Below are 14,031 nucleotides of genomic sequence, written 5' to 3' on the forward strand. Positions count from 1 at the left end.
GATAGCTTGTGGGTTAACCGGAGTGGTTTGAGACGGCACTAAATTGTCAGTTGTAGTCTTTTCTACAGTCAACAATGACGTCATAACAAATTGGACGTTATATGAGGGTGTAAGAAGCGAAGCAGATGGTGCTGTAAAAAAAGAAGAAAACATTCATTAAAAAGTCGAGCGATTGATGAACAAATTGTCGTAGGCAACCAAAAACAAGTTTTCCATTTTTATTTTTTGTGAAGCAAAAACTCAAACATCATTCATAGAACCGTATACGTATTTATCATTATAGTCTCACACACATTTCAATTTGTGGTAGGCGTTTTGATATTGCAAATCTGTTATACACATTTGTGTCATAAGAAATCTTTACAAATACTACAAAATGCACGGACAAGAAAAAAAAAATGTTAAAGTAAAAAATAGCAAAAAAATATGCATATGATTAGAGTCAAACTCTAAACATAAAGTTATTAATAATAATAATAATACGGACGTATCTTCAAAAACAAAAATATCATTGTAGCGCCAAAGTACAGGTGACAACTATCGATGACAATATATAGTGTTTATTTTTATACTCTCCACCATAGGATGGGGGTATACTAACTTCGTCATTCTGTTTGTAACTACTCGAAATATTCGTCGGAGGCGGCAAATTCGCAACGAACGCATGATGGTAGTCTTACACAAGCAAAACCAAGATCGTGGTCGTGGGCAAATGGGAGGTCTTCCACAGGGAGGATAAGGAAAAAAGAACTCTCCTTGTGGTTGGCATTGATCAAGTCTCCGTGACATTTTTGCCTAAGAGAAAAGGCATGGCGTACTACTGGGCCATGGCTAGGCTAGGAAAATATCCTCATATTGAGCCATCAGGCAGTGTAGTGGCAGGACACTCAAAACCGCCTAGTCAACTGGGGGCCGAAGATGAGACAATAACCAACTCTCTCAGTATTGCGGAGACTAGGACAAGGAAAGATCCCTATACAAAAACATCAGGCAGGTCCGGGGCGAGAAACTCAACACAGTCTAACGAACAGGGACACAACGACGAGACTAGGATAAATAAAGATCCTAATATTGAGACATCAGCCAGTACAGTGACGGGGAATTTAATACAACCTACCGAACAGGGAGCCGAGGATGAGACCATCACCTACTCCAAGGAGTCTTTTTTTTTTTCTAAAGACAAAACTTCAAAAAATTTTTTTCTAACGGAATTTTTTGAGATTTTGACATTTCTAAAGACAAAATTAAAATTTTTTAATGGCAAAATTTTCTACAGACTTTCTTCAATCTCTTAAAGACAAAACTACAAAAAAATTTTTGTGTAGATACAACTCATACATTTTTTTCTAAATGAATATGATTTTTTTTGTTCAGGCCCGGCCTTCGCTAAATAATATTTTTCAACGACAAATTTTTGATGATTTTTTTCCTAAAGACAAAATCTTAATATGTTTTTCTGAACATATTGTAGAATGAAATTAATTTTTCTCTAAAGACAATATTTCAATGAAATTATTTGTAGAAATAATTTTGGAAAAATTTGAGTGAATTTTTTTAAGAGACAAACTTTTAGTATGAATATTCTACAAATTTTCGTAATTGGTTTTTTTTAGGAAAACATTTTAATAAAATTTTCTATTAAGACAAAATTTCAATGAAATTTTGTGTTAAAGGTTAGTACTATGTTCGTTTTTCTCCGTTGAAAACCCATGTTTTCGCGATTCCTTTTTTAAATCGGCTGTGTGCCGATTGATAGCAAAGTTGTAGGGTTTATAAAATTAGGATGTTAAGTGTAATGAATAATTTTTGAGTAGCCCAGGGACTAGTAGATTTTTTGACAGAAGCGAAGAAAATTTTGACGTTTAGAGTTCCATGTGGCTAGATGTGAATAGACAAGCAGATCTAATTGAATTTACGAGCGGCGATTGGTTGTATTGTTTATTTGTTTATGATTAATTGATAATTTTGTTAAAAATATTATATTTTCACATTGCTATTTGAAAATTGATGAAATTGGAGAAACAAAATGTTTTTATTTGAGAGATTTGCAACCTCTGTGTGAAAAATTTGTTGGACGGTGTCGGCAAAGAGATTTTTAACTATGAACAATGCCCAAGTATTTAATTGTTTTTTAACAAGTCATGGGTAGTTTTCAATAAATTTTGATTATTTTAAATAGCTTGACTTGTTTTTGCTCAGGCAGAAATGTTACAATTTGTATAGTGAGAAAGTTACAGTTTGGCATAGCAAAATGTAAATTTTTTCTCACCAGTGAGAAAAAACATCCCCAACGTCATTTTTAAATCTCACCATAAAAGATTGCTACCGATTGACACACCCTCAATGGTACTTTCTCTGCAGTTTAAGCTTACGCTCTGATATTTGGGGTACATGTACAGCTTGACAGTATTTAGTGGGCAACTGGAAGATTTATTTCAAAACGTACAAAATGGTACTTTCTTAACGTATTGATCTAAAGCTCTCATAATTGGGATGCAGTTACACTTTTAGAGTATATACCGGGTGTTTATAAGAATTTTTTTTTTTCAAAATTGTACATTGAGGTACTTAAACGTACAAAATGGTACTTTCCTTACAGATCGAGCTGTATTGGGATGCAGTTACACTTTAAGAGCTAATACCAGACGACTGGAAGAATTTGTTGAAATTCGTTCATAAAACGCATAAAAACGTACAAAATGGTACTTTATTTATATTGGGTTGCCCAAAAAGTAATTGCGGATTTTTCATATGGTCGGCGTTGACAAATTTTTTCACAGCTTGTGACTCTATAATTGCATTCTTTCTTCTGTCAGTTATCAGCTGCTACTTTTAGCTTGCTTTAGAAATAAAGTGTAAAAAAAGTATATTTGATTAAAGTTCATTCTAAGTTTTATTAAAAATGCATTTACTTTCTTTTAAAAAATCTGCAATTACTTTTTGGGCAACCCAATAGATTGAGCTAGAGTACTGAAATTGAGAATACAAGTGCACCTTGAGAATATATACCGGGCGACTAGAAGAATTTTTGGAAATTCGTGAATTAGGGTACTAAAATGTACAAAACAGTACCTTTTTCCAGATTGAGCTAGAGCTTTAAAAATAAATATTGGACGACTAAATGAGTTTTTTGAAATTTTCCTGTTAAATACTAAATTGTCTAAAATGATACATTCCTTACGGATTGAGCTAGAGGACTTGGGATACAGTTACAGCTTGGCAGTGTATATTCTGCGACCAGGAGATTTTCTTGAAATCCGTTCATTTGGTTCTTTGTTTACCGACTGAGCTATAGCTCTGAAATTTTTGCTAGAGGTACACCTTGAGAGCATAAACCAGGCAACTAGGAAATATATGATGGTCGAATAAATTATGGAGGTAGAAGTCTGAAATTTGGCATCTAGGTAAAGCTTAGAAATATATGATGGGCGACTAAATATTCAAAATTCGTAAATTTTGGTACCAAAATTTGGAGCATTTTGTACTTTCTGTTCAGATGGAGCTTGAGGTCTAAAATTTCTCATGAAGGTACAACAAAGAAATGACTAAAGGTCTAAAATTTAGCATATAGGTAAAACTTAGCGAACTATGATGCGATGGGTTGCTGAATGATCTATTTACCATTCGCACATTTTGACAGATCGAGCTAAAAGTCTGAAATTTGTACATTTTGGTACCAAAATCGGTACCATTTGGTACTTTATTTACAGATGATCGGGACAATATGGAACTGACATAAAAGGTATTTGGGAGTAGAGCACGTCTCGAGATGGCCAACTCTGCCCCAAGCCGATAGGAACGGAATGGGACTCAAATGAAAGGTATTTGGGAATAGAATATGAATATGATATTAAAATATTAGTGGGCCAACACTGCTCAAACATTCTCCTTCCATTAATAATTCCCTTCCTCTAAAAGCCCCTGATGAGCCAGGGGCCTATCTACATATGGGAACTTTCTCGGCACGCTCTTGAATGTGAAACAGTTTCCTGTCCAAGATCACTCTTAAGTATTTGACATTGTGGAATATCGAAATCGCTGTTGGGTCTGGGCTCGCCAAATTGGTCCACCTTTGTATTCCTATAGAACAGGCTGATATGCCAGTCGTATGCCATTTCCAAGAGCCTTTCGGCCTTTCTGCGTATCTGATTCGGATCTTTACCCTTTAGAAGTAAAGGGGTTTCTTTGGACTTGATAACTTTGAACCTAATTTGTGAACGCACTCTCACACTAATCATGGAATGGAATGCAATTCATCTTCATTGTCGAAACTTTTTGCCTTAATGGGTTCGTCAATAAACAAAATATGCGTTATTGGTCAGGTGAAAATCCACATGTGCTTCACGAATCCACACTTTATCCACAAAAAATAACTTTTTTCATGCCGGCGGCGTGTATCAGTATGTATCAAACAGAAGTCCTTGCAATTGCAAGTGGTGAAATGGCTAAGACATGATGTCATTACGATGATTGGCATAAATATCTTCTAAGACAGCCAGGCAGCCATTAAATCACTGGAGAACGTATTTCTGAACACAAAAACCGCCCTCAACTGTCGCAGATCTCTCAACGACATGGCTGAACAGTTCAAAATTCACCTGTTTTGGGTGCCGGGCTACAGAGATATCCCAGGGAATTCTAAAGCAGACGAGCTTGCGAAGCTAGGAACTACCTTATACACTCCAGGGACACTGGAATCTGTGGGTATGCCTCTAACCACATGTAAGCTAAGTTTTCAGGACCAGACCCGAAGGGCTGTAAGCATTCCAAAACTATGTGGCCTCATCTAGACTAGAAAAGGTCTACTGCTTTGCTGTCATTGGGCTTTTAAAAACGATCTGGATGGTTCAAAGGTAGGAACTAGAAGGCATCTTCCTTCTTCCGTTCCTGTGGTATCACAATGGACGAAAACGTTTAAGTGAGTCTGATGGCAGACTGCCACTTAAACCTAACCTAACCTAACACAGACAGATAGACGATGAAAAAGACGGACATACATAGGTCTGATCAAAAAATAACCGTTGTTTTCAATTTTTTCAAAAAGTATTTATTCATCAATAACTATCTTGTCCCCTACAAAGTAATTCCCCTCAGATATAATATACTGATGCCAGCGTTTTTTTCCAATTCTCGAAACCCTGCTGAAACGCGTCTTTTGCTATATCCAACAGCTTCTGTTTCGATTTTTCTTTTATCTCCTCAATCGTAGCAAAACGCTTTCCTTTCATCGGTGTATTCAGTTTTGGGAAGAGGAATGGTTGAGGCATGATAACGGTTTTGTTTTTGGCCCAAATCTCACGCACAAGAATCGATGCGGAGCAATCCGAACTGGGTTCTGGTCCTTAAACCGGTTCTGCCCACAGTCATCATTTCAAATGTCCTTTGGCATTTAATTTTTTACAAATAACTTAATACAGTTTCTTTGATCCATTTTTTCGAATAGTAAAAAATCGAAGAGCACACCAAAGAATAACTGACGTTTTTATCTGTCAAAAATAAACTGACAATCCAACAATATCTTATCCGAGATATACTTGGCCAGATCCAAGAATATCTCGGATAAGATATTGTTGGATCTAATTAGATCCAAATGGATCTGCCATATCCAATTATATATGTATATTATATTTATATATTTTTTTGAGGTTAGGATTTTCATGCATTAGTATTTGACAGATCACGTGGGATTTCAGACATGGTGTCAAAGAGAAAGATGCTCAGTATGCTTTGACATTTCATCATGAATAGACTTACTAACGAGCAACGCTTGCAAATCATTGAATTTTATTACCAAAATCAGTGTTCGGTTCGAAATGTGTTCATTCACCGTAACGTTGCGTCCAACAGCATCTTTCATTTCTGGTTGAATGGCTACGTAAATAAGCAAAATTGCCGCATTTGGAGTGAAGAGCAACCAGAAGCCGTTGAAGAACTGCCCATGCATCCCGAAAAATGCACTGTTTGGTGTGGTTTGTACGCTGGTGGAATCATTGGACCGTATTTTTTCAAAGATGCTGTTGGACGCAACGTTACGGTGAATGAACACATTTCGAACCGAACACTGATTTTGGTAATAAAATTCAATGATTTGCAAGCGTTGCTCGTTAGTAAGTCTATTCATGATGAAATGTCAAAGCATACTGAGCATCTTTCTCTTTGACACCATGTCTGAAATCCCACGTGATCTGTCAAATACTAATGCATGAAAATCCTAACCTCAAAAAAATCACCCTTTATATATATATATATATATATATATATATATATATATATATATATATATATATATATATATATATATATATATATATATATATATATATATATATATATAGCGCTACAAATAGCTGAGTTTTGTTCTTTCAGTGTTTTGAAGTAGAAATGCCATTAGTAATCCTAAAGTATTCGGCATTTTACTAACAAAGTTTCCAATTTTCAATTGTGATAGTGTGTTGACAATTGGTAATTGACTTAATAAAAAAAATATTTTTCGAGTTAAGGTTAAGTTCTTTTACAGATGAAATGGAAATTAAGTGAAAATGCTTCTTTTATAGACTCAACACCCTATTTTGGGAGATCGGTTTATATTGCAGCTGTATCCAAATATGGTCCGACCTAGACCACATTCGACAAAGGAGAAGAGATGTGCAAAAACCCTCTGTTTCAAATTCCATCGAAATCGGTGAAAAATGTTCACTTTTTAGGCTCAATACTCCACTTCGGGAGATCGGACTATATGGCAGCTATATCCAAATATGGTTCGATCTGGGCCACATCCGACAAAGGAGTATGGAGGTCTACAAAAACCCACTTACAAATTGCATCGAAATTGAAATGGGCTCCAAAGACTCAACATCTGTGGTGGTGACGTCAGACCGCATCGTGTCCTTGGCATTTGTAGTCGAGAGTTATGATTCAAGCGCACAACTAGACGTCGGACTAATTAATGAGGAAGAGACTGATAAACCAGAGGGATGCACAGTTCGTCCCCAGCGTTTAAGTAAAGGTGGTGTTTTTGACTCGGATTCAGGCAGAAGTGAGCGATGGCTTTGCTAAGCTCACAAGCAGACCGAGAAAGCGATCCGGTGCACGACGCAGGAGACAGAGGTGTATGTACCGGCAGCGTAATCGGGCAAAAGTGCAGGATGCTGGAAGGGATAGAACTGACATTCCAAGCACTTTTACAGAAGCTGGAAAAAGAATCAGATCTCTCGAAGAGCATAACACTGCTAAAATGCTGAAGAAGAAAAAGAGCTCCCCGCTTTCAAGTACTCTGGGAAAACCAAGCCAACCATCTCGCAATGGAGACTCCAGACAGTGTCCTACGGAGGTAGACAAAGTTGGAACAGAAACGAAGGAAGCGCTCACGGCCCCTGAGTCTTCATGGAGGACTGTGACTTCCAAACTAAGGCCACATCCATCACGGAAGCGGTAGATGGTCGCTGAGAATGGTAAGGAGCCGCCCTCTTACACCAGAGTGGCAAGGAATCACAACAAAAATGAGCTGACTTATGCAGTCATCAATATCGGCTGTGCATCCGGTAGGATTCCACCAAATCATCGGTCCCAAGTGGAGGACCTGGTTAACGATCGGATTTTTGAACATGTGTGAAACTCTGTAGACGGTCCACCCATACAAATGATGAACTGCGAGTTTAGAGGGGACATCTTTACGCTACTTTTTGTGTCGGCGGAATGTATTGATACCGTCAAACAGCTCGTCAGAGGTATTCACGCTCCCTGGGAGTGCGCAAAGCTCGACCTGGTGAGAAAGATGGATATCCCCCAGCTCACAAAGGCTACGGTCTTCATCAAGGGATGGGGCAGTAAATTTGCGACGGAACGCATGTTGGGATTCTTGGGCAACCAAAACGAAGGTTTGGTCACAGAGAAGTGGGAGGTCTTCCACAGGGAGGAGAAGGAGGAAGGGACTCTCTTTGTGGTTGTCATTGATCGACACCGCTACCCACGTCGGAGCTGCAACGGCTTGCGAGAAATGCAAAACAGGCAGGAAACGAGGTACTGCTACCTTTGTTAATACGATTAGGGAGGAGGTATTAGATGTGACGATATGTTCGGAAATCTGATCGATGAGGTTCAGAATTGGAGGGTCTCCATGGAACACACTTTCCCTGACCATCACTACATTAGGTTTAGAATAGCACGGCCAGCGCCGAATCCGATAAGCTTCCGGAATAAGTTGAAAACCAACTGGACAAAATTCGGAAGGCTACTCAGAAGAAGACTTGGGCAAGATAATTTAGATTGTCCAAGCACAGAAGACATTGGCGAAAACGTCAACAGGATTACGACTGTGCTGGAAGACAGTTGTCCTCTTCGGGAAAGGAAATCAGCCCAAGAAAAACCCTGGATGACCGGGGAGATTCACAATATTGGGAAAGAGGTCCGGAGACTTTTTAATAGAACACGTCGTAAAAAGGCGGATGTTTATTGGGATGTGTATTACACACCGCTCATGGAATACAATAAGATTACCAGAGCGGCAAAACGTGCCTCCTGGAAGCTTTTCTGAGAACGCGTTTTCCGCAAGAAACGAAGGTACTCACGGAGACACCGGAATCTTGGTATAATGACGTTGATCGAAAGTTTATAAATACGGAATTTATAGTGAAGGAATCCTTGAGGAGCTTCAAACCATTTAAGTCACCCGGACCTGATGGAATATTTCCGGCGTTACTACAGAAAGAGGCAGACTATTTGGCGCCTCGTCCGGCCAAAATGTTCATAGCGTGCCTAGGACTTGCATATGCTCCAAAAGCCTAGCAAGAGGCAAGGGTGGTGTTTATACCCAAGCCCTGCAAGGCGAGTTATGCGGCACCAAAGGCCTACAGACCCATAAGCCTTACATCTTTTCTACTCAAAACCATGGAACATATTGTGGACACCATGATAAAGAGCATGACATCCAGCGAACTGGTCAAATACAAACAGCATGCCTGTGTCAAGGGAATGTCGGTGGAGACTGCCCTGCACGAGGTTGCGCATAAAATAGAAGAAACCTTCGATGCCAAAACGTAACAATGTGCGTACCGACACACTGATCCAATCCTTAGAACAACTGGGTGGACCCGGTTCTTAGAGACTGGATAAACCATATGCTAAGGAACAGGTGGATAAATTGTGTGTCCCATGGCATAAATATAAGGGAGAAAGTGGCACAAGGCACGCCACAGGGGGGGCATTTTATCGCCACTCCTAAGAAGTAAGGATCCGAACGAGTTATGCAGAAGGGTCTTGCGTATGGCGTATGACTGGGCTAGACCCAGAGGTCTCAATGTCAACCCAGAGAAGACTAAAATATGCCTGTTCACGAGGAAGACGAAGGTGTGCCAATTTAACGCACCACGTTTTCTCAGTAAGACGATTTCGATATCTGACAAGGTCAAATACTTAGGTGTGATCTTGGACAGGAAACTGAATTGGAAGTGTCACATTCAGGAGCGTATTGAGAAGGCTCACAGATGTTGGGGACTATGTAGACGGGCCGTAGGATCTAAATGGGACCTGAATCCTAGGATAGTCCACCGGCTGTACAGGAGCGTGATTATACCAATACATTAGTTTGATGGACTGCTATGGAGAAAAAGTGCTACATAAGGACCATACAACAGGTTCAGAGAACATGTTGTCATGGCTTAGGCGGAGCGATGAGGACCATGCCCACTTGGGCATGAGACTATTCTAGATATCCGACCCATTGACATACAAATTACGTGTGAGGCAGCCACTGCGGCTATGAGACTTAAGGCGATGGGAGAATAGATTCAGGATGGGAGCAGCTCATACCATCGCCGTATAATTGAGGCGACGATAGGAAACCTGGAAGAAAGGGGAGAGATTTCCGATCGAATACCTGAAATGAACCTTGAATTCAAGTACGAGGCACTGCTGCTATCAGCACAGTCTTGGGTTGACGGAACCCTAGTATTGCCATCTGGAAGATCATGTTACACGGATGGATCAAAGCTAGAGGACAGAGTGGGCCTGGAGTTTACATTGAGAACTCAGGGACTGAGATCTGTTTTAGAACGCCTGACCATAATACGATCCTGCAGGCGGAGATCCGGCGATGACGGAATGCGTAAAGTGGTGTGGTGTTAACGTGAGGACGTCGAGTGTGAACAACTTTAACGACAGTAAAATTGCACTAAGGGCAATTACATCCAGGACGGTAAGGTCACGAACAGTCTTGCAGTGTAATAAGGAGATTAACGCCTTCTCTGAGGATGGAAAAATCAGCATCGTTTAGGTGCCGGACCATAACGGAGTAAGGGGAAATGAAAGGGCAAACGATTTGGCGGTGAAGGCCAGAGGACTGCCGTCAATAAACTTGGTTAACCCGAAGGCTTTCGGGTCGACGCAGACCAAGTTAAGAGAGTGGGCGACGAATGCGCATGCAACATTGTGGAACAGCGAAACGGTCGGTAGGACGGCGAAAATCCTGAAAGGAAGCAAGAAGGAGGTCAGTATAGCTATTGGTATCATAACGGGACACATGGGACTACGAGCTCACTTATGTAAATTCGGTGCGGCAAGTGATAGCATGTGTAGGGCATGCGGGGAAGATGAAGAGACGTTGGAGCATTTCCTTTGTCATTGCCCGGCTTTCGTGTCCAACAGACATCGGTACTTAGGTGGAGACACAATATCAGACATGAACCAACTTAGGGGAGTGGCATTGAAAACAATTAAGGATTTTGTAAGTAGCACGGAATTCCTAACATAAATTTTTTTTTTCGAGGTTACTTCTTTAGTATTTGGAGCGCACAACAAGCCGATTACTGGCTTAGGTATATGTCCATAGTGGCATGGGGCGGATTAATATCTGCACACTCTTTTCAATCTAACCCCTCCTACAAATTGCATCGAAATCGAATGAAAATGCTCTCTTAATGGACTCAATTCTTAATTTCGGGAGATCGGTCTATATGGCAGCTACATACAAATATGGTTTCATCTGGGCCACAAAAAGGTGTGTGGGTCTACTAAATCTAATTGTTCCAAATTTCATCGAAATCGGATAAAAAATGCTTCTTTTATGGCCTCAATACTCTACACATGAGCGATATGTTGGAAAGAGTAAGAGTAAAGGTAAATTCATAACTATTTCCCAAGAGTAGGCGTAGAATAATGAGTATCGACCGGGAGCAAAAGACCATGCTGTTTGTTCTAAAAATAGACCAATTGTATTTGGTTACCTTTAGCCGCTCACATTATAAACAAGTGGTTGGCTGAGTTGGTAGCGCATTTGACTAGCAAACGAGAGGACCATGTTCAAATCCCACTGGCCGCAAAAATTGATGGTAGCACTAATATGGAAAAGATTGACAAATTGTGTGGGATCCAACGCGTACAAATTTTTTAGACGGTCAAATATTCTTGCTATATTGAATGTATGCTGACCCCCTAATGCCTAAAGTTGTCTCAATCTCACGATAGGTCGCATGACGATGTTGCAATATAATTTGACGCACAGCATCAGTGTTTGACCTTCATGAAATTTGTCTTGGAGTGAACTACGACCACGGTTGAATTTACCAATTGAATTAAGTTCATTGATGTACTGTAGCTGAGTCAATCCACGTCGAAAGTTGTTAAAAATAATCGCACGAATATGTTCACGATTTAATTCCATTTTTTAGACGAGATGAATTTTTTAAGTTATTGTTAACATCAAAAATAGCGCTCGTACGTCATCGTTGATGGCTAAAAACTCCAATTCCTTCATGACTGACGCCGGTTTTACATTATTGAAAGCACCTTCAATGTCAAAAAATCCTACCATAGTATATTCCTTGACCACAAAAGAACCCTCTATGTAGCCGACTAGGTCGTGAAGGGCTGTTTCAGTGGATTTGCCTTTACTGTATGCATGCTGGTGCCGCGACAGCTGATCTTCAAGGATCTTTGCCAAAGGAGAAGTTTCTATCAACCTCTCAAGAGCCTTCAGCATAAAGGATGATGGATAAGGATCAGCATAATAGGACGAAAATCGTTCGACTTCGTGTGGTAGGGTTTTCCTGCTTTCGGAATAAAAATAACCTTCTTGTCCCTCCATCCCACAGATATATATGACATTCTGCTACAAGCAGAGTATATTTTCCTAAGCCAGGGAACCAGCTTATCAGACACAGCTTGTAATTGAACCGGTGATACATCATCAAGGCCTGGCGACTTAAAGGAGTCGAAACTTCTTATCGCCCAAAGGATTTTCGGCTCACACACAATTTCCCTAATAGCCTTCGACCAATGCACACTAGTGACAACCTCTTTTGGCGCCAAGTTCTCCGTTTGGAGAATTTCCCGGGAAATGTGTATCAACGAGTAGTTCTAGTGTTTCCTCACTAGACGTTGCCCATACATTCTCTGACTTCTGAATATTCCCCAACGTAATAGGTCTCGAGGACAGAATCTTCCTTAGTCTAGAGGCCCCAGTGTATCCTCCACGGGACTGTCGAATTCCACCCAGGATTTGTTCTGAGCCTTTCTCAGCTCGCCCTTATATTTTCGTAGCAAAGCCGTTTAGATGTCCCAATCGTGTGGTGCTTTAGTGGCTTTCGCTCTATTAAAGAGCGAAGCCGCGGTGGCTGCCTCACACTTAATCTGTCTAGAATCTAGAATTTTCTCCAGTGCCCTAGTGGGCGTGGTCTTCATCGCTCCGCCTATGTCAAGACAACATGTTCTCTGAACTTGTTGTATGGTCCTAACGTTGCATTTTTTTCCATTGCAGTCCACCAAACTATTGGGTTGCCCAAAAAGTAATTGCGGATTTTTTAAAAGAAATTAAATGCATTTTTAATAAAACTTAGAATGAACTTTAATCAAATATACTTTTTTTACACTTTTTTTCTAAAGCAAGCTAAAAGTAACAGCTGATAACTGACAGAAGAAAGAAAGCAATTACAGAGTCACAAGCTGTGAAAAAATTTGTCAACGCCGACTATATGAAAAATCCGCAATTACTTTTTGGACAACCCAATACTCAGGCGTTAGTCAGTATTGGTCTAATCACGCTTCTGTAGAGTCAGTGGACTATACTCGTATATCGGCCCCATTTCGAGCATATGACCCGTCTACATAATGCCCAACATATGTGAACTTCCTCAGTACGTTCCTGAATGTGAAACTTCCTATTAAAGTTTCCTATCCAAGATCACACCAAAGTATTCGACCTTGTCAGCTATCGAAATCGTTTTATTGAGGAAGCATGGTGCGTCAAATTGGCCCACCTTCGTCTTTCTCGTGAACAGACATATTTCTGTATTATCTGGGTTAACATTGAGACCCCTGGGTCTAGCCCAGTTATATCCCATATGCAAAACCCTTTCGGGCCTTCTTAGGTATTATAACATCGTCTTAGAAGTATTATAACATCCCTCCTCAGTCAGCATCCGTAACAGGTTTTTTATTGTGGTTACCCAAAGGAGTGGCAATAAAATAGCCCCCTGTGGCGTGCCCTGTGCCACCTTCTCCCTTAACTTAAACAAATTTTTGAAATAATTTTTTCAAAAATTGTGAATTTGAAATGAAGAATGTGGACCGAAATTCGTACATATTGTGGTTGTGCGTCATGGAGGAAATCGCTCTGCAAAATTTTGAGATAATCGGTTGATAAATGCGCTTGAATAGGCGCCGAAGTAACGGGCAACAAAAGTATATATGATGCGGATATGTGAATCGGATATCAAGTACGCCTTATAACCTTTCCTTGTTGTTTAGTTAAATGTAAAGAACTTATGATTTATTATCAAGGAGTTTATTCCAATTAAATTATTTTTATACCCTCCACCATAGGATGGGGGTATACTAATTTCGTCATTCTGTTTGTAACTCCTCGAAATATTCGTCTAAGACCCCATAAAGTATATATATTCTTCATCGTCATGACATTTTAAGTCGAACTAGCCATGTCCGTCCGTCTGTCTGCCGAAAGCACGCTAACTTTCGAACGTGAAATTTTGCACAAATACTTCTTATTAGTGTAGGTCGGTTGGGATTGTAAATGGGCTA

The 14,031-nt window shown here is 40.0% G+C and overlaps 1 protein-coding gene and 1 long non-coding RNA gene across 3 annotated transcripts in view; one reads left to right on the forward strand and one right to left on the reverse strand.

Moving 5' to 3' along the window:
• The window catches only part of LOC106087752 (serum response factor homolog), a 300,055-nt gene that overhangs the window by 85,866 nt on the left and 200,158 nt on the right, over nucleotides 1–14,031 (forward strand). The window lies entirely within an intron of this gene.
• LOC131997623 (uncharacterized) overlaps nucleotides 1–14,031 on the reverse strand; it is an 84,100-nt gene that overhangs the window by 532 nt on the left and 69,537 nt on the right. Inside the window, exon 2 of the long non-coding RNA XR_009398311.1 lies at nucleotides 19–131. This is a non-coding gene — a long non-coding RNA (uncharacterized LOC131997623). The remainder of the gene's footprint in view (nucleotides 1–18; nucleotides 132–14,031) is intronic.

Source organism: Stomoxys calcitrans, chromosome 5, assembly GCF_963082655.1.
Source record: "Stomoxys calcitrans chromosome 5, idStoCalc2.1, whole genome shotgun sequence".
Lineage (NCBI taxonomy): Eukaryota > Metazoa > Arthropoda > Insecta > Diptera > Muscidae > Stomoxys > Stomoxys calcitrans.